Source organism: Bubalus bubalis, chromosome 14 (genome assembly GCF_019923935.1).
Source record: "Bubalus bubalis isolate 160015118507 breed Murrah chromosome 14, NDDB_SH_1, whole genome shotgun sequence".
In the NCBI taxonomy this organism is placed as follows: domain Eukaryota; kingdom Metazoa; phylum Chordata; class Mammalia; order Artiodactyla; family Bovidae; genus Bubalus; species Bubalus bubalis.
The window spans coordinates 25494259-25516100 of NC_059170.1; the positions used below are offsets into that span (position 1 = coordinate 25494259).

The following is a 21842-nucleotide window of genomic DNA, read 5'->3' on the forward strand; positions in this document are numbered from 1 at the left end:
AAAATCTTTCTGCTTTATGTCTCTATCAAAGGCCAATATATCTCTTTATGGAAACGGTTCCTGCAAGAAGAGGAGGCATGAGTGCCTGAGAAAAAGTTCAGAGTACAATTTATAACAAAAGTACAATATTAGAAAGAGTGCCATAAATCATGCTTTAGTAGATTTAACTATCACATCTCTCACAAGTAAAAAAAAAATGGGGCTATATTTGCAGCAACTCCAAGTAGAACATAAATTTAAATGATGTATTTGTTCTGTTCACTGATAGGAGACTAATCTTACATTAATATATTTTCTTCCCGTCAAGAGTTATTTACATATGCACAATATTTCAGTTAAAAATAAAATATAAAACCATAAACTATATTTTATGGGAAAGCATGACGGAAGCCAAATACGCAAATCTATTGAAGACGTAAAAGCTTCTAGTAAAGTACTTTATTTTTGGAGAGGGGGTAACTGGGGGTCAAATAATATCATCAGTAATAGACAAAACAAACTGCTACCAGACAGTCTGATGTCATGGAGGCTCCCACACTCAGGGAGCCACCTGGTTCTACAACCTTTGCACAGACTTCCTGATCTGGCATGTAGGGGCACAGAAGCAACTCAGTGCCTGCCAGTGCCTGTCCCAGGAGCAGTCCCTGTGACCGCAGATGGGAAAGGGGTCCCTGGAGGACACAATATCAAAGTCTCAGAAACTTTTCCTCCCCAGGCAGTTATGACACCGTCAGCTCCCCTTCAAGTTACGGTAAGCAGCACGTGCCAAGCTCAAAGTGACCAGCTTGAGTGATCACAGATGGGTTAGTTCTGTTCTTGCAGCATGCCAAGGATCTGTAACATTCCCCCGCTTTGGTTCTAGGGCAGCAAAAAAGGTAAGATCTTGGTTCTGGTCGGACTGCAAAGCCAGGACAGTCTCTTCAAAAACTCCAAGATGAGGGTTACCGGCATTTCTAAAATACGCTAAAAAAAAACAAAACACGAAACTGAATCACAGGTGCTGTGAACTGTGTTCTAAAACATACGCTGGTTTAGGCTGGGTTTTTTCTTTTTTAAAACCACATCTCAGGACAATATACACCATGTTTCATAATGTCCTTTAAAGTAATAAAATTGCATTAATGAAAGAGTATCTCCTAACTTGTAAACACAAACTTTTTAGAATAGGTAGGTGTATTTTTAAAACTATGACTAAAAATCTTTTAATATTATCTTTTCTTCCCTCCAATACAAAAGAATCGGCAACTTAGAACACAGGAAGTGGGGGTCAGGTTGCTGGCAAGCTAGGGTACAGGATGGGAGAGAAGAGGCAAGATGGGTATATGCAGGGCAGGATTTAAGACATTTGCCTGTACCCCTGGTGCAGAATTGAACTATCTTATGTTAGGCCCTGTTCAGGCTTAAAATAATTGACTAGGTTGGGATATAAACTATTTCTGACTGACGACAAAATTAATACCATTAAAACCCAATCATAGTTAATGCTTAAATTGACTTCCTTTCATCATCTCTATGTCAGAGCTTAAAACTCATAAAAGTTTCTCTCGTTTCTAGAAGACTATGTAATGTTTTGCGTTTTAGCGTATGTTTATTAAATATAAAATAGCGATCGAATTTTACTAGCCATTTTATAAGTAACATTTTATGCATAAAGTAGGGCTTCCCTGATGGCTCAGCAGGTAAAGAATCTGCCTGCAATGCAGGAGACGCAGAAAATTTGGGTTTGATCCCTGGGTCAGGAAGATTCCCTGGAGTGGGAAATGGCCACCCACTATAGAATTCTCACCTGGTGAACCCCATGGACGGAGGAACCTGGCAGGCTACAGTCTGTGGGGTTGCAAAGAGTGGGCTATGACACATACACATGTATAAAATATAACAATTTGTATAATAAATCTGAAGTATGCCATATCACACAATTTGCCACAGTTCCTGAAAGAGGAAAACCAGCTGCTGTCTGATGAAATTTAAAATCTGTAAGCTCAGAAAACTGGCCCAAGTACCCTTTTCCAATAGTATCTGCCTCAGAGCTTTGGCAAGCAAAACCCTCTCATTTGGCACAGGATCTGATATGAGGCTTAAAAGGCTGGGCAGTATGTGTTCGACAGACTGGTCCATGGGGATACACTCCTTGCTCACTACTGCCTCTGATGAAAAGAAAGTCACAGCCAAAAAGTGGACATTTTTCAATAGGGGTCAGCATGCTTTTTCTAAAAACATACACTTCTGTGATTCCAAAGAAGTAATTTCAGGATCGTTTGGTCTGAGAAGTATGTGTGTGAATTTCAAAATCTCAACCACTGAATTTGGTTATTACCACTTTATAATTCATTGCCAAGCACTGGGGTCCAACTGCCCGTAACATCTGGTGGAGAAGGCAAAGGCTTTGGAGTCAGATAGGTCCAGGTTCAAAACCCAATCTGATCACTTACTGGCTTCGTGGCCATGAGTAAGTGGTTTTACCTTTCTGGGCCTCAGTTTCCTCATCTGTACAATGGAGCAGCAACGAGAATGCAGACATCCTTGAGGAGTCTAGCATGGCGCCAAAGTAAGGGTGAGGAACCTTCATGCCTGGCATTCATCAGGCCTCAGGCTCTGAGGACAGGGGCCACGCCTGTCACATGACAATCAAACCCCAGACCCCAATCCAGCGCCCGGCCATCTGTGCATAGGTAACAAATGCAGCTTCCGTGATAACCACCAGCATTCACCGCTGCTCTGCTTACAAAGAGTCTCACGTGTATGCTCCCAACTCGTTCTCATAGCCAGTGGTGGAAATCAGAGCGAGCCTAGCTTTACAGGTGAGTCCACTGTGACGGTGACACCCAAAGTTTCCTGATCCGTAAGCAGGAGCGAGGTGGGGGTCCTAAACCAGGAAAATGGGTTCTAAATCCTGAAGTTCCTCCCCCTACAGGGGAGCAATAGCAGCTGACATCTACGAGTGCCTTCCAGGTGCCTGGAGCTCTGCTGGGTAACGCGGGTGCATATGCTCATCGAAGCCTCAGGACCATGCCAGGAGGCAGACCCCTGCCACCGGAGCCCCGTCTCACAGAAGGCAGAGAGGCAGCGCAGACGCAGAGAGGGGGCTTTGCCCAAGACCACTCGGCAGGGAGACAGGAGACTCAGGCTTCAGACTAACCGGTTTTGACTCCAAAGGTGGCCCCGCTAACCTCCAGGTTATGCTCCCTCCCCACCTTTAAATGATAATCCACATGACTCTTGGGAGGTTCTCTTGGCTGAGTCCCCTGTCCTTCTGTATGTGTTACTGTAGGGTTTTCTAAATCTTTAATGAAAGCACACACAAGAAAATTGATTTTTCTTAGACAAAATTAGTTGGTCCCTTTTCCCTTTATTTCATTGTGGACTGTCTGAATCTCAGGGAAAAAAAAAGGAATTTTAAAATAAAAGCAAATGTCTCTCATTTACCCTTTCTCCACAAAATAGGATTTTATCTTTTTATCTTATCTTCTTGATAAAAGCCTGCGGTGCCAGGCCTGTGGTTGGTGAATTTGGCACTAACTCTGCCCCAAGTTTGCCCTTCTACAAGTAAATGGCCATGGTTCCCCTGTGATAACCCCTGCGGGCCTGCGGCAGCCCCTCATGAGTTCTTCAGTGGGGAAGGCGGGGCTGGTTCCCAGAGACAGAAAGGGGGATCTGGGGCTAGGGTCAGGTGGAAGCCAATCCCAGCTTTTACTACACTGTTGGCAAAGCTGGGTGACGGGCACATGGGAGTTCACTATGCTCCTCCCGCTCCCTCTGTGTGCCACAGGGTATGTGCCTGAGGAAAAGTTAAAACTGTTAAAATAGCACTTTAGCAGAAAACAAACAACCAACAAACAAACCAAATCATGGTTTTATACTTCCTATGTGATCCTGAGCAAGTTACTTAACCTCTTTGGGCTTCAATTCCTCCAACTAAAAACAAACTGGAAGTATATGGGCACACCGAGCTCCACACCGGGGGACCTTCCTGTCAGCCATCAGAAGCGTTGGCATTAGATGTGGGATGAGAGGCCTGACACACACAGGCGATCAAAAGTGGCAGCCATCGTCCCCAGCCAAACACAAATCACGCCCTCGTTTCTGAGATGCTGGGTAGAGAGGGTGGGCTTCCCACATGGCGCAGTGGTAAAGAACCTGCCTGCCAACGCAGGAGATGCCAGAGATGAGGGCTCCATCCCTGGGTCGGGAAGATCCTCTGGAGGAGGAAATGGGAACCCACTCCAGTATTCTTGCCTGGAGCATCCCATGGACAGAGGAGCCTGGTGGGCTACAGTCCATGGGGTCGCAAAGAATATGACACGACTGAGCAACAATTAGAGAGGGCTCCCTGGGGACCTGAACTTCACCTTAAAGAGATGAAGTTGTCTCTGCCCCACTACTCTGTTTCTCACTGCCCCCACCCCCCACTTTCCCAGAAGCAGGACCGGGCATGACCGGAGGAGAGTCTGGGCCTAGCCCCCACGCACTGGGCAGCAGGTGCTGGGAGAGCAAGAGGTGGTTCCCGCCCTGCTACGCCATCAGCACGCCCAGCACACAGCAGGTGCCTGGCTGCTATCCACAGAGGACTGCACAGAGTGGCTGGGGAACCCTGGGCAGGTTCTTTGCCTGACCAGGCTGTGGCGTGAGGGGGCCCGGTCCACTGATCCCCAAGCTTCTGGCCAGTCCTCCAGGGCTGGGATCCTTCGCCTGGTGCTGTGTGTTGACGTCACACAGGAAACGTATGCTCGTGCTGGATGCTCCCCTGGGGCCCCTGCCAACCTGACAAAGGAAAGCAAATGCTTGCCTTCCGACCCACTTAGAACAGTGCCGGAACCATGGGATGAGTTCATGATGAAACTGAACCCCAGTGCACTTCCACTGTTGAAACAGAACTTCTGCAGAATTGCCACAACCTGTGAAAAATATTAGAAGAGCAAATTTAAAATGCTGCCATCTACTTGAATTATGAATACTACTCTACACGGAAACGAGACGTTTTTATGCACCCTTCCACTTTTAAAATGAATTTATAAGCACGGGAGAAAGTAATTTTTGTCACAGTGATCATTAGAACACAGAGGAAAAAAGATGTTTAAATATATGGCGTTACATACACACACACATAAAACCCTTCATAAAAAACAGAATTTTAAAAAGGGAATGGCATTAGAAAAATACATTATTAATCTTAAGATTCCAAATCTGAGAAAATGTCCCCTTGCTAACTAAATCATTACCTTTCAGAACATGTCATTTTTATAACATTTTAACACCATCAGAGTACCTTAGTAAATCGATATTTTCAAGTGAGTTTTTTTTTTTTCTCAGTGTTCAGCTGGTATAAGCTCACATAAAACAGGATCATCTTTTCTTCGCTGGAGTCTGCTTACTAACTACTTTTTTTTTATAAAACCGTGCTAGAGAATCAACCCAATCTATGTTTAGAAGAAAACACTAAGCCACTGTTTAAAGGGTGTGATATATAAAGTAATTTACCTACAATTTTCATGCTCAGGCACATAGTTAAACCAAAGAGCTAACTTTATATTAATAAAACTATAATACAGTTTCTAATTTTAAAATAAAAGCTGCTTTCATGAGTAAATGGACAAATTAAGCCCAGATAAAATACAGGAGTTAAAATGGAAGAAACATAAATATTCCTTTTTCTAAAAATCATAAACAGAAAAGGCCATGATTCCTGACTAATTTGAAGGAGATTCACTGAACCTCAGACTCTTTATCTGCACACAACTTTAAGACAATGTGCATTAAATGATCATAAACATCATTGGGATTATGGAGTTCCAAAATCAGTATCAACTGTCCGAAATTAAAAAGAAAATAAATTATGAAATGTGAAAAACATTATTTATCTCTTTACTCTCATTTCATCTTACAGACAAAAATAGCCGGGCTGTGAGATCAACGGAAGCTGAGGGAAAATGGCTACGCAAAGAAAAGTGAAGAAAAACAAAGAAATCTTAATTCTTCATCTCTCTCACGCACACAAATCAAACCAAAAGAAAATAAGTTAGACTTTGTAAAACAGAGGTTGAGAAATTTATGAATAAGGGCTTTAATCTTTCAACTTTAGGTTATCAGTTCGAAAACACATAAAACTTTAAAAAATCAGATAACATAAAAATAGCCAGGACGCTGAAGTTCCCAAAGATCAGCAGATCAAGGGGAAAACAAACGAGGTTTCCCGGTCGCCGCAGCCCCGACGCTGCAGACTAACTGCTCTGCCTGAGCTCTCGGCTCGCGCGCTCGCACGAGGTCCGCTTGGGGAGAACCGAGCCGGGCTCCGCGCTCCGGGGAAAATCCATCACCCGCCGGTGGGAACAAGCCACCGCCAGAGAGCTCTCTCCAAGTGGGGAAGGGGAGAGGGGAACAGAAACAAACGGCATGATTTCCACCCTGGCAAAGGAAAGGTAATGAAAGAGTGATTGCGTGGAAGTTAGAAACAGAAGCCAGGGGTGCCGATGAATACTTTCATATCAAAAAAAAAAAAAAAAAAGGCACTGTTTTCAGAAAAATGATACCAGTATCGTGGGCACGGAACACACAATTTATATCGGTGGGCTTCGGCTTCAATAACCACCGCACAGATGTTGGCGATAACGCCGTCCGGCGAGGCTAGTCGGCTCGGCCCGGCCCGGGAAACGGGTCCTCGCAGCCAGCACCGGCACCAGCACCGGGTCCACACCGTGCCCTCCCTCGGTCGCCGGCCCTGGGAGGTGGATCAGCCGGTCCCTCGTCCCGACTCCATCCTTGGTCTCCGGCCCCCCGTTCCCGGTTCCTGCCGGCCTCCGGCCCCAACCCCACCCGGGGTCTCGGTCCTCGCATCCCCATCGGAGCCCCCAACCCGGGGTAGACGGTTCAGCCCAGCCCGAGGCGGGCCGCGCCGAGTTCCCGCATCGGCCACTAGAGGGCGCGATGCCTTCACGGAAAAAAACGTGGGCCTGTTTTTCTCAGAATATGCGCCGGGGACAAGGCATAATGACTGAAACCTCAATCTCTCAAATTAAGCATAATGATTAAGGATCACAGCAAAGAGAAAATCTTTTCGTTTGCCCCTGGCATCGGCCAAATCTTATCCCGAAGAGCTGCAAAATCCTGATGGATTTCTACAGGGAAGACAATTATTTGAGAGATTTCTAGTTGAGGGCAAGAAAAATGAAAACAAGAGATTACAGAAATAAATCTTGAGGAGGTGAAAACTAACACCCAAACAACACCACCACAAACAAATCTACTCAATACTGCGGAAAGCACATTCTACACCCCAGGAAGGAGAATTATTTAAGGGGACGATTTCACTCTTCTGCAATCACTAAGACCTTGAACATTCTTCTTGCCGGCACACAATGGAGTTAAATAACTCCTTCACACACAAAATGAGCCACCTTGGGGGACGTTTTTATTCAATAATCACCTCATCTGGGTTAGACTTTCTCATCTCTCTCACTGTAGCATAATTTTCTTTAGGAGCTGAAGTGTATAAACCACGCTGTGTCCTTAAACAGAGGGTTACACTCAGAATGTTCAAGAAAGCTTTGGCAAAAACTGCTCCGATTAATAGGAGAATATTGAAGAGCGGGTGATTCATCTTTTATTTGGTTCGAATAAATTGCCTTATAGAACAGCAGAACACTCTAATTTCAAAGTGACTCTCGCCCTGTCTGCCTCTGAAAATGAATGTCTCCCCGGAGACTGTGGTATTTGTAACTTAGAGCTTTGGAATTCAGTTTATCCCTTAATAAAAACATAATCTCTTTATCCAGAAGAAGACTCTTACTGCTACTTTAGAAATCAATTATAAGGTAGGGAAATTAAGAATTATTCCATCTAATTTGCCTTCTCATATCCCCAAACAGGTTTTACTTACTCTGCTAGTTCATATCGAAACCTCCAATTGCTGCTGTTATCGGTCACTACAAATTCTTGAAGCTGATAAAGATATTCTCTCCTCTTGTCTTCATGAAGCAACTAGTTTTTAAAAATTTACATATAAATAAGAATATATAATCCTCCAGAATGCCCCCCAATACTCTGTTTTCTTATAAACTTCAGGTTATACATCTGTCCCTGGCCATAGCTGTATGTCTCCCTGACGCCTGAGTCTCCATTACCCAGAGTGGCTGTGAATTAGCTTTGCTGTAAACACACAGACAGTGCCTCCCTGACTGCTTCCAACCTTTCCCCCCTGTTTCGTGTATATGCTTGTGTGTTTCTACACGCCCTCCACTCTTCCATCTTTCACAATTTCCTGCCTGAAAAAAAACACAAAAAACCCAGGCCTGTGTGTGCTCGGGAGATAATGCCACGCTGCTTCCCAGGGAGGAGGCGCTGCTCGCGCGCTCTGTGCCCACACCAGCCAAGCAGCAGGCGCCCAGCTCTGTCAAGGGCAGCTCCCGGTCGTCTGGATGCAACTAATTAGTTTCTTGAGGTCATTTTTAAACTCTCAGTTTTATACTCATCATTCCTTTAGGAGGGGAGGAAAAAAAAAGGCAAGGAGGCAATCAGCACCATCTTGCAAGAAAAAGCTCTTCATGCAGAACTGAGACTGGATTTCAGCCGGGCACTTCTCTTAGATGACCCCGGGCAAGGCACACGCTGCCCGGCAACCCAGCTTCTCCTTTCCCGGAGTGTAATTCTCCATGGCATTAGAACTCTAAGGGACAGGGGGATTAGGAGGAAAGACAGAAAAATATTTACCCATCACTGAAAGAATGCCCACTTTAAGACTGTGGATGATACGTTTCAACTGAAGAAACCCAGACAGCTGCTTTTTTTTTTTTTTTAACTGAATCTATACCTACCCAGGGTTTTAAAAAATTGTATTGAAGAGGGGAGGTTTGTTTATTGTTTTAACCCTTCTCCCTACCTTTAGAAAATCATACAGGTGTTTGAGGACTCCTATTCATACTTTATCCAGGTCCTTTAGAAATCCATTGAAGACGGGTAGCAGGTGGGCTGCTGTTAACTGATCCCCAAAGATCACAGCAAGCTCGTGGAAAGAGAAGGCCAGGGTGCGCTGGACTTTCCACGGGGTGGACCTCAGAAGGCAAGCAGAACTCAGCATTATCAAGAGCGTAGGTGGCATTTCTGGAGCAAAACTGATACTGCCAGGTGCTGACCACTTAAAGCTCTATTTCATCAGAGGCCAGTAAACACGCCAACGTCAGCCACAAAAAGCACAGGTCAGTGGGCCTGGCCGCAGCTTCCCCGTCTCCTAATTAGCTGTTCTGAGCCAGCCTCTGCAAAGGCTTCTTTTACCCGCACGTCGGAGGCCAGCGTCTTGTACGTGCCTTTCAGGCAGTGCCAGTTCTGCCGGCCCAGGGTGAGCGCCACCCCCAGGCAGGCTGCAGGCGCAGTGTTTGGCTATGTTGGTGTTGACGGTCTGCGCTGCTGGGTCGGTCATGGACACACACTGATCTAGCAGGGGCTGAGGTTTTATGTCCTGGGAAATGGGAGAGAAAGGAAACCATCATGCTTGCAGGAGAGAGGGAGAATACTCACGAAAGACAAGGTGGTTGGAACTTAAATGTGAAAACAGCCAAGCAGAGACGTAAGAGGGACGAGAGGCCTGGACCGACTTCTGGTTTTGCAGGGGGGTGAGTTTTCAACCTGGACGCAAGTTAAAGCAGGGTCGTTTCCAAACTGGTCCAGCACCATGTCACAGAGCACAGTTGAGAACATCCACGTCTTGTTAGACTGGTCCAGGCAGCTCTGGAAAATGCAAACCCTCTCCTCTTCTCCTATAACTGCCCCAGCCTCTATGGCTCGAGGCCCTCACTCTGCTCACTACTACCTTTTTCCAATGGACGGAATGCTGCCTTCTTAAGACATTACCCACTCACCTTTTCTCTATGAGGACAATGGGATTCAGTGATTACAAACCTTTAAGAGAACTTCCATAGCACAAGAAACTAGCCACGAGGTAGAACAAAACCAAACGTGGTTCAACAAAGGAAGTTGTCAAAAAGTTTTCGGACCAAAAAAAAAAGGACTTAAATGGTTTGCATAAATAGACATTAAACATTAATGTATACGTGTCAAATTCTTTTCTCATACTTCATTTTGTTTTATTAAGATACCATTCTAGATTGTTTGGAATACTTTAAACACTACTTGAGAATTTACTTTTTTTTCAGTTGGAGAGGAAATATTAGCAACAGAGATTATGAACTAAGATATGTCATTAATATTGATGGAAGAAAAACATTTGGCTCCAACAGCCATTCTTAAATTTAACTTCCAGATAATGTAAAATTTTGAGTTGCTTTTCTTGTCAAGGAAGAAACCTGTAATTTAGATTTATTCTCTTCGAAGGGACTGGGGCCCCTCACACCACTGCCAGGTCCACCTGGACCCTGCAGAGAGAGTGGGCAGGTTAGCAACACAGTCCAAAGGAGGAAGCCGCCCTACTGCTCCCCCTTCAAAGAACCCTCTTTCAAGGCCAGAAATGACTTCTGCAAACCAAGGCCAGAGCTCCCCCTGAAGTCAGTGGCATTTCTCTAGATGCAAAAAAATACATTTGCAAGCTTATATTTGATATCGCACAGGTCACTCACTGAAGGTGCATCTTACATTCAAGGCTGCTTGAGGCTCTTACAAAAGACAGGCTCCCGTTGCTGGGTACCAACAACCTGAGTCTGCATTTACCCTTCTTTAAGCCCCAGGATCCCCGGTATGGTTAACTGATCAACAGTCACATGTTTAAAGCATAGACCACTCCAGAAGGCAGAGCAAGGTTTGTAGGAAATGGTGATCAGTACCCTCAGCGTTTCTCAGGAATAGGAGAGTGCCTCCCGGCTGGACTCCAGAGAGAGAGGGTGGACAGTGAAGGGGAGGACCCATTTAATCTGAGTGAAAAGACACGGCTGATAAAAGAGTATTTACTTAGGAAACTGTTCTCAATTTTCACATGTACAAACACCTCTAATGTTTGCTGATGAACCTTTACATTAGGTTAACAATTAAAATGAGCAGGACCGTCCGGCGGTGACATATTGGTCTCTGATCATTGATTAACTGAGATGGACCTGACCTTCTCCTTCAACCATAACATGGATTTTCCTACTTGCACTTGAAATGTCATACTGTCGACTAGCTTAATGGATTCTGACAAATCAGCTCAATATATGATCCGGGAAAGTCGATTAATACACCGATTGATGCTTCGCTTGCTCTGAGGCATGCTACCAGAACCTTCAATTCCCAAGGTTTTCACTGAAATGTACCACTCATTTTAATAGAGGGACATGATAAAACAGAAATATTTTGATGTGATAACCTAAGACCTCAATTTCTCCAAGTTAATAAATTCACAGAGATTAATAAATAATAGATCATTTCTCTTCCTCCAGGAATTAATTTTATTCCCAAGTCTTCAGTGCCATCATTACATACAGAACTTACTCCTGGAGCCAAGTTAAGGTTTAAGTAAACCACCCCAAGTCAAAGCAACCCCAGAAGGAGCTAGGAGGTCATTTCCCCAGAAAACCACCAGGCAGTCAAAAGAGACAAGTGGGAAGAACAAGACCCTCTTTCCCCGGATAGCTCTGGATTGAGTCAGCACATAAAGATGGTAGAGTGGGAGCTGGACCAGGGTCAACACAAGGGCTGAGGGGACCAGTCTCCCAGCTTCACCTCCTCTTCTGCCTCATTGCTTAAGCTCTTTGAGGTTTTTTTGTTTGTTTGTTTTTTCTTCTTTTGCAACTAAAAGCATCCTGACTGACCCCTTAGGAAACTAAGGGTCAAGTTCAAGCTGCCTGACATACCTCAAGATAAACCAAGAGCCCAGCTATGCAGACCCTTCAAGATCCATCACTTAAGAACACCAGCTTGGAAGTATCTGTTCTTTTGTTTCTGTTTTTGTGTCCATGTATGACAAAGAAGCCCAAAGAGTACCACGTCTCCCACCAAGGTATACATGACCACACCTTTCCACTTAACACAGATGGTTTTTATACTCCAGGCAACAAGGGTAACAATATGAGCTTTCTTGCCTATTTTTTGAAACCAATCAGCAAAACAGGATATCATCTCATCCCTTACTAGTCAAAGGCAACCTTAACGAACTCTTAAACATTTAGTATTTGGACCGTTTTCATTCATCTTTTGTTTTGCTTTACTGGAGTGAACCAGTGGGGGTAAAGGGAGGTGATAAGTTAGTTTAATCATGAAAACCAAAATATAAACTGTGAGAATGGACAAACAATTGGTACTCTGGCCCTGGAGACCACAATTTTGAAGACTGCCCATCACAGCCCATAAAAATGAAAGAGTGCCAACACACCATGACTTTATGAGCACAGATTCCTCGCTGATTTTAATTCGATAGGCTTACCATTACCTGGGAAGGACCCCAGCTCAAGGGGGTCCGTGTGCAAGCTTAGTAGGAATTAGGAAGGCATCAGAGCCTCGAACCATAAGCACGCTGGAAAGCTGGAGAAACTTAAGGTGAGAAATAAACGCCAAATCATATGATATCGCTTATGTGTAGAATTTAAACAAAAAGGTACAAATGAACCTCTTTACAAAACAGAAGTAGAGTCATGGATGTAGAAAACAAACATATGATGGCCAGGAGACAAGGCAGGGGGAGGGGTAAACTGGGAGACTAGGGTTGATACAGACACACTACTATAGGTAACTAATGATGATCCGCTGTGTAACACAGGGAGCTCGACTCAATACTCTCTAATGGTCTACATGGGAAAAGAATCTAAAAACTAGTGGATATGTGTATATGTGAAACCGATTCACTTTGCTGTACATCTGAAACTAACACACTGCACATCAACTATGTTAGCTGCTCATTCATTTCCTACTCTTCGTGACCCTCATGGACTGTAGCCCACCAGACTCCTCTGTCCATGGAATTCTCTAGGCAAGAATACTGGAGTAGGTTGCCTTCTCCAGGGGATCTTCACAACCCAGGAATCGAACCTGGGTCTCCTGCATTGCAGGCAGATTCTTTACCACCTGAGCTACCAAGCCAATAAATTTTTTTTTAAAAAAAAAGAAAGAAGTGCTGGGCTTCCTCCTTGCCCTAGACGTGGAGTCCAGGTCTCACCTGGGCTGGCTTCAGACTAGAGGAGAAAAAGTGATGAGCTACTGGCTTTTCAAAATCTCTCCCCCAAGAAACAGCATCCACCTCCCATCCTGAGCAGCCAGGTGTGAGAGGAGGCCCGCAGGACAGGCTGGAGGTGATACACAGCTTGAAGGCCGCTGTCAACTTTACATTCCAGGAGCTGCATGAACTCACTTCCTCTCATCACTGAAAGATGTGAATGTCGGTCAGCGGTGAGATGGAGCCTTTAGACATTTAATTCCCCCCAAATAAGCAGGTCTCGTCATCTCTGGGGAGGGGGGAAGGCGCTTTTTGGTCTCCCACCTCTGTTTCGTGGAGGAGAGTCAGTGTTATCAATCACCCCATTGATTGGTTGTCTAGTTATCCAACACATGACCTTAAGAATAAAATTAAATTTGCCATTTATCATCTCTGCCAGGATATATTAATAAAAGAAAATGCGGCTTTGTGATTTCTGTCACATCCTCAGTGACAGAGGGACAGGGCAGAGACTTACCGTGCTTGCTAATATCCTGGCTGCGGAAAGCTCGCCCCACGGTGGTGAGGTCAGCTGGGGCCCCTGGCTGTCAGGGTCAGGGATGGGACCTGTCATGGACACTTCACTTGGCCCTTCTCTTGGCTGGTGCTAGGCCTTGTTCACAGAGTCAAGCTGGGCAGCTCTCCGTGCAGCTGATAATCCCTGAACTTGAGCTGTGGGAAGAGAAGTTTCGAGAATTTTAATAACTGGATTTGGCTTTACAACAAGACAGGCTGGATGCAAACGTGCTGCACAAGCACAGCACCCCTACCCCGCCCCCCGGCCCCCCTCTCGCCGAGATGCTGAGGTTTACAGACATTAACTTTATTCCAGCTAAACACCAGCCATGCACAGAGCATCAAACCTGAAGTTGAAAAGCCTCAATTGGGAAAATCAGAGTTTACCTTCATCATCTTTCACAGAAAGACAACACAGTGTCCTGAACACCGCTGTCCGGGAGGCCCAGAAGCACAGTGGGCGGGGGTCCCCCATTTATAAAGTGGACAGCTGCTGGCCCTGCCACACACGCATGCACATGCATGAGCTGAGGCGATCTTCATGGATGACTGAAGACCTCGCTCCTGAGCCCCCAGGGCTACTCGATCTTTCTATCCTCGACTTGACAACCTGAGGCTATCCTAACAGTGAAGATGATATATTTCACGTGCCTTTCTATAAAAACCAACTCGTGTTTCCAAGGCCCCGGCTCCACACACATAGCACTCCCTGCATCCTGTTTTCCACCAGTCAAATCCCAGAGAGTCACTGAAATATTTGGAGCTTGCAAAGACCACACCCCGCCATGGCTAGGGCATGAATCCGCAATGTGGGGTTTCTTTCTGAATCTTTGGGGTCCCAGATCCCTTTGAGCACTGATGAAAGTTGTGGGTCCTTTGTCACAAAGAGATTAAGTCCGCATCTGCATGCAGGATTTCACAAATGCTTTGGGGAAACTGGAGGAAACCTCTGAACTCATCCCTGACTTTTCGAGATGATAGACTCCTGGCCATTGCCTAAAGCCCGCCTCACATGTCAGCTGCTCTGCCAGGTCTTCTCCTAGACCCTTCCTCTGCCCCCAGGAGGGATGGCTTCCTGGCCTGTGCACCCGCCCCTGCCCTGGCCCAACACGCCCTATGCAGGGGATTGTGTCCACAATCCCCTCAACCAGGTCATAAGGGCCTCGTGTGTCTGTCATCACAGCCTCAGCACCCAGTCCAGGTCCAGGCACTGAATAACTCAGCTTTAGAAATGCATTTTCCAAGAACAGACCTTTGTCTATAACTATTAGGAGCGATATGTTACATGTGCTTGATCCTTCAGCAAACGCTGAGTTAATTTCCTTTATGAATTTAAAGACACAGAATAATCACAGAGCTAACTGGATTTTCACATTTCCTTTCCCGAAAGGCTTCACAAATCTTTGCCTGGCAACAGCAGCAAGTGTTGTTTTTTTTTTCCAGTTTCCCCAACTCAGGGAAGAATACAAATCTAGCCGTGTTTAGAGAAAGAAGAGGCGTGATGATGGATATGGACCGCAGGGCCTGGCTCCCAGATCAGACACTCTGTGGGAACACTAGTCACGGCATGAAAAATACCCCAGAGAAGAAGTTGTACTTTTCCTGGCTGCACAAAGGCAAACATCTTCAGCTTTAGGTAAGGGCTGAGTTAACAGGCTCTGAAAGGGGCACTGTCCTTAGCTGTTCATAACTAGAAAGGGCATTGTCACACAGGAAGTGACAGAACCGGGTCCAAGGAGCTAATGAAATTTCCACTGCTTAGGACGTGCCTGAGAACTGCCTGCTTTTACCTGAAAGCTGGCTCCAGTTTTGCAGGCATGGCTGAAAAGCAAGGAGGTGAAACCCCTGCTGGGACCTGCACAGTGGGATCCCCCGGGTGACGGCAGTGAAGAAAGACTGAGCCAGGCTCCCCCTACACTACCCTCCCCGGGGGGGACAAAAGGGAGCACACATACAGAGAAAGATGCAGTTTTCTCTCATCAGGATGGACAACAGTTATCTTGAATGCCTGGATCATTCATCATGTGCTCTTGCAAGCTACCCAGAACTCTCTGGATTCCGCTCCTGGCCACATAGCCCCTGTGCATGGCCCCGGGTGAAATCCCGCCTTCCTCCCGTGGCCAGCCTCACTCAGCAGCAGCTCTAAGTCCTTGCTTGTGTCAGGGAGAGGAGTTTGCCAATAAAAGGAAATTATTGAAAGCATCTTCAGGACACTCTGGGTAGGCCCAGGAATCCGGTTGAGGATGGCCATGGATGGGGAGGTCGTTAACACTGGGGAGCTTCGTGGCCTCTGGGGGAAGACTGGTCAGCTCGGCTCCAGCCAAGACAGAGTTCTCCACCAGGCCACCAGAGGAGCTACTGACACGTGGGAAGGTGCTGGTGTCTGTGGACGGGCAAAGACAGAGTTCTCTGGGCAGAGCTGGCTCTGTCTGGCCTGACTGTGCTGAAGTGCGTTAAATTGAGGGAAGCAAGTTTTTAGCGCCGTACAACAGACTGGAGATTGAGGGCATGAGGAGGAGGGGGTGACAGAGGATGAGATGGTTGGATGGCATCATCGACTTAATGGACATGAGTTTAAGCAAGCTCCGGGAGATAGTGAGGGACAGGGAAGCCTGGTGCGCTGCAGTCCATGGGATCGCGAATTGGATACAACTGAGCAACTGAACAACAAACAACAACAGACTAGAAGGAAATTGGGAAAAGGTGAGGCCCACGTCCTCGCAAGCCAGTCCTCCCATCTACCTGGAGACCCAACCTCTCAGGTCTCCTGGGGCCAGAAGATACTAACCTCACAGAGGAATAGGGGCCCAGTCAGTACCCTCGGATCCACTGAGGGGTACTTTGTGCACTGAAAAAGGCACAGGAAGGTGCAGCCAACCCCTCCACCGTGCCCAAGTGGTGCATGAGCCCTGGCTTCAGTGCGCTGGCACCCCTTGGCATGGCAAGACTTCTTGCACTTACTGCTCATCAGTCCCTCCACCAGGGGGCAGGTGTTAGAAAATAAAAGGTGTGGGAGCTGGTAAGACCTGGCTACTCGAGAGCCAGTTGGAAAGTCTTGATGAGGAAGACATGGCGCCCCAGGCCTGACCTTCAGCAAGAACTCAGTGAATCTTGGTGAAGAAAGGTGGAGGGAAGGATCCACCACCCCTACAGAGCATCCATACCACCTGAGATGTGAGTTACCTCCTCTCTCACTGCTGAGGAACATTAACACTGGAGAGATGCTTGTGAACCATCTTGAATGGTCTGCTTAGAGTGTATCCATCATCTTCAGAGGGAAGACAAAAAAAAAAACAAACCCAAGATCAATCACTAGAACATACAAGAAATACAGTGTAGGGCCGACGAACAGAGGGTCAGGAATGTCCCCTTCATGTGCATGTAAAATCCTATGGCACAAAAGTCTATTTGGGAGACTTCACATTTTCCCTGTGTGAAATGTCCAAAGAACTTCATTAATCAAATGGTAAAAGAAAATTTTCTTTATAGGTTATTTAATCACTACTCTCAATGAATATTTTATCTAAATTTAGGAGACAGTAGCTTCATTATTTATAACCCAGTAGTCATGTTTCAAAATCATTATTGCAATTACTTTTTGCTTCTTTACATAATTAAAGCTCTAATATTCCATCTTGCCCAGAAGGTCACTGTTACTAAAACTCCAGACGAGATAATTGCTAGAATTTTAGGTGGACGCTTGAGGTGAAGCGGGGACCCTGATAATTATCCGGCTGAAACTCACCAGGCGGAGGCTGTGTCCCCACAGCTGCCTGCACCCAGTAGCCCGGGCTGATGTCTGAGTCCAAACCCGGAGCTAGTGGTCAGATGTTCAAGGTACTATCTTCCTGAATATAGAGGCCAGCCCTGGAGGGCTGGTTGGCAAAGGTGGAGATGAAGGGGCCCAGGGACTGGAAGGCAGCCTTGAGCACCTGCAGTCAGAGAGGGCTCAGTGGGTATGGGGTCTGATTCACTTGATTCCAGGTGGGACAGATGGCTAACCACCAGACAACTCGATGTCCACCAAATCATGTCTCAGCAGGTGTATTGCTTTCTAAAAGCAGTCCCTCAGTTCCAAATAAACTATTTTTCAATAGAAAATCAGGAAAACTGTAGTACCATCATGTAGTTTGTATGCTTCCAGAATATTAATTCCATATCAAATAATTCCAGACTTTGTAAAGCATGTGAACAGCGCTTATTAATCACTGTGGGCATGTTTATGACTGTAACAGAAAAGGTAACTTGGCAGTTACAGTTTTCTCCTCATTTTCATTTCTGGAATATTTGTTTGCTACCAACACTCCAGCCTTCTGAGATTTCAGGTGCTCTAAAAATCCTCACAAAGTCTAAATAAGCTGGTCCATTACTGAAAAGACACAGGACACAGTGACAAGTCCAGAGGCCATGCTGAGGCCTCAGAGTGGCCACACTCACCCATCGGCAGGGGTCACTGATCAGTGTGATGAAAAGGGGCCAGAGTCTGGCCCTGCAGACCTCAGGGGACGCGTTGTGGGCCACGGCCAGGAAGCACTCAGCATAGGTTTTGCGCATCCCCCACATGCTGTCCGTGCAGAGCTCAAAAAACTTCAGGAGCTACCAAAGCCAACAGAACCGTGCTGCTCTGACTCAGCCACCCTGAGCAAGGGTGGGCCTGACTCAGTGATGCCATGGAGGCAGAGCTGTAAGTTAAGGGTGCAGAAAAGGGAACCAGATATGAGTCCAAAATGAAGCATCTGAAACAAACAGAAATAATGAGAAGTAACTTCCTTTACCCCTTAATCCTAGCAAATGACCTGGTTAAATACAGAAAACCTCCCAAAGGCTGAATGACTGGTATCTGTTATGTGAATTGTAGAGAAGAATTGTGGATGACTTTGAAGTTCTGGATTCCCCAAGCAGCACACCCACCAAGGTAAGATGGTCTTTGGGGATGTTTTAGTCATAAGTGAAAGTGTTAGTCGCTCAGTCATGTCCGACTCCTTGCAACCCCCATGGACTACAGCCCACCAGGCTCCTCTGTCCATGGAATTTTACAGGCAAGAATACTGGAGTGGGTTGCCATTCCCTTCTCTGGGGGATCTTCCCCACCCAAGGATCAAACCCGGGTTTACCTGCATTGCAGGCAGGTTTGTTTTTTTTGTTTGTTTATTTTTTTTTTTTATGTCTGAGCCACAGTCTCCCTTTTAGTCATAGAGGGCAGATTGTTAAAACCTGATAGTAATGCAAACTGTTCCTGTTCATAGAAGGCAAGCTGGGAGCGATGGAACGCAATGGGTTATCATCACCCTGGATATGGATGGTGGTGAGTCAATTTACAAGCTCACGTCAGTCCTCCTCAGTGTGACTGTGAATATATGGCACTTCAGTTAAGCTAGTTGTTGGATCTTACTGGTTCCTTCACTAATCGATGCATTCAATAAACGCTCTGACCTGTGTTCATCTTATATCTGTATGGCGGTCATGATTATGACCTCTTTTTAAATTTACCCTTTAAAAATAAGGCTTTGTTTTTAATATCCTTAGGTAAAATAATTAGCCAAAATGCTTCACAAATAGAAACATATGATCGTGGAAATTTCCACTTACAGAAGGATTAGTATGTTGGTCACTGCTCTTCTCCTGTCTGCTATAGGAGATAACGTTGTGTGTTCATGGCAACAGCCCACTAAAAATTATTTCAGAATTATGTTGAATGGCTACAGTTTAAATAGAACAAAATGAGCTTCTAAACTTAAATTTAAAAATCAACTTAAAAATGATACTTTTTGAGGTTAATTCAAACCATACAGATATTTCGCCCTGTCACATAAAAGTGGCAAGTGCTTACTCAGCACAGTTCTCTGGGGACCTGGTGCTCAGTGGGCAGTGGAGAAGCAGACCAACATGACTAGGTGAAGGTCCCCCATCAGTGACACTGTAAAGAGGCGTGTGAGGGACACACCCTGAACAGAATGCTACAGAATGCCAAGAAGGGAGAAACTAACTCTGACACAGCAGCAGGTGAGTCAAAGACAGGGAGAAAGCAAACGCACCTGCAAGCTGGGTGTGAACTGTGAGCAGGGTCCCCCCAGGCCGGGAAGCCTCTGGAAGGAGGTGGGTAGTAATGAGTAGGGAAGTCGGGGAGAGAAGCGGTATGCAAGAGCAGAAAGCCTTGAGGCCCTGAAAAGCCCCCCAGCCAAAGGGTGACATGGTTCTCCACCCTGCTGTGCCAAGAATCACCAGGGACTTTATCAAAAATACCCTCTTTCGCCTTCCCCATGATTCACATGCATGACCAATGGTTAGAGCAGCAATCAGACCTGAGGGAGGTGGTGGAGGTGAGACAGGAAAGGCACCTGTGAAGGGACCTGGGCAGAGGAGGAGGAAATGGGAGTCTGGATTTTAATCTGTAAACCAAGAAAAGTCCCACAGGTACTGAAGCCCAGCAGTGAGGTGGTAGAACAGTGTTACAGAAAGAGCAGTCATGAAGGAACAGAGCGGGTGGCTTAGACAACAAGAAGAGACTGGGGGAAGTGACCAGGGAGGAAGCTACAGCAGGAGCCCCCAGGAAAGAGGCGGGGGCTGCTCCTGCTCAACCCCGCAACCAGCCACCCGGTGCTTAAGAGAAACCTCAGCTCCTGGAGTCAAGAAACCTGAAACTGATGAATGCAAAATTGAGCTGCCATTCCAAAGTAACAGGCTCAAAAAGACAAAACTTTACCACTAATTTAAAAAGTGCCCTAAGATGTACGTCGGCAATAACAATTTGCAAAATGTCACGTACCAAAAATTGTTCAGGGCCTTCTTGTCTGACAGCGTGACAAATATCACCAAAATTTGTAGCACACACCTTAAAGAGGCAAAACGCATGCTCATTATTCTCAGATTTCTTTTTGTCTTAACAAATTGTGAAAACCAACAAGCAGGAAGCTTGAGAGCAATTACTCTGCTGGTCAGGCAGCTAACAAGCACTTACTGAGCCCGGCGCCCACTCGGCACCACCCAGGTGCCTTTGCTGCATTGGAAACAGAAGATTTACAGCTGAGCACCACATGCTAGGACGTTCTGGCTCCTAATTGTCTCAATACATAATGCATTTGGTTAGCAATAGAGCAAAAGAGACCCTTAATATTCTCTGCATGGTAAATGAGCCCTGTCTACTTGGCTCCACATCGTGTCATGAGGAGAGGCCATAGAGAAGATAAGCAGTTGCACAGCAAGATGGAGGGGGAGGCTGCTGGGGATGGGGAGAGGGGTGGGGAGGCAATGGCCTTCAGAAAGAAGACTCTGACAACCAAGTGACCAGCCATAAAAGGGGAGGGCAGTGCAGGGAGTGCAGTCAGAACGGACGGCAAAGCTAAGAGGGTCCTAGAGCCCCTCAGCCCATACAGTGAGAGGCCCTGCACGCCTGGCCCGGTGTCTAAGCACAAGCCGACAGGTCTCAGCAGGTCCCTCCCTCCTGTGCCTCCCCGAATCTCCACGGGCCGAGTGGCAGGGAGAAAGGGCAGTGGTATTCACTGTGTCTTACACAGTTTACTCTGGCCACGTTTTCATCCAGACTGTGTCTACTGAGGAAGTCCAGGCACTTTAAAGGAATCGATCTTGAAGGTTTTAACTTTCTGAGTTTTGAAACCACATGATCCCACCTTCCGAACTTGAAAGAGCTTCCCGTAGCCACACAGTTCACAGAATCGAGGGAACAGCAGGCGTTCAACTGTGCTCTTGCTCAGCACTGATGACAGCTTGCAGATTACAAATAACAAGAAAAACCTGGGTCACTTGAGATACCACAGCACAGATCTCACATGGATCACTAACTAGATTCTGAAAGCTAATATTCAAAATATTGCCAGAACACCCCAGGAGTCAAAACAGAGAACACTTTCTTTTGCATTTTGTCAAGTTATATCAATAGAAGGCCAACAGTTTTCCTCTTACTCAGAAGGGCTTCCCTGGTGGCTGAGAGGTTAAAGCGTCTGCCTGCAATGCGGGAGACCTGGGTTTGATCCCTGGGTTGGGAAGATCCCCTGGAGAAGGAAATGGCAACCCACTCCAGTATTCTTGCCTGGAGAATCCCATGGACGGAGGAGCCTGGTGGGCTACAGTCCACAGGGTTGCAAAGAGTCAGATACGACTGAGCACAGACATGATCAGAAGGTCTAAAGCCTGAGAGTTACCACTTACCAGATGCCTACTGTGTGCCTGACACATGCATGAACCACTTATGAACATCCCCTCT

At 46.2% G+C, this 21842-nt stretch overlaps 1 long non-coding RNA gene across 14 annotated transcripts in view; it reads right to left on the reverse strand.

Moving 5' to 3' along the window:
• Nucleotides 1–418: 418 nt before the first annotated feature.
• The window catches only part of LOC102391382, a 74157-nt gene continuing 52733 nt past the window's right edge, over nucleotides 419–21842 (reverse strand). For 3 of the 14 annotated variants that reach the window (XR_006639954.1, XR_006639961.1, XR_006639962.1), the window contains 5 exons: nucleotides 18059–18303; nucleotides 16805–16889; nucleotides 13584–13777; nucleotides 7874–13463; nucleotides 970–4895 (listed from right to left, as the gene is read on the reverse strand). This is a non-coding gene — a long non-coding RNA (uncharacterized LOC102391382). The other 11 variants (XR_006639963.1, XR_006639960.1, XR_006544489.1 and 8 more) reach the window with 11 other exon arrangements.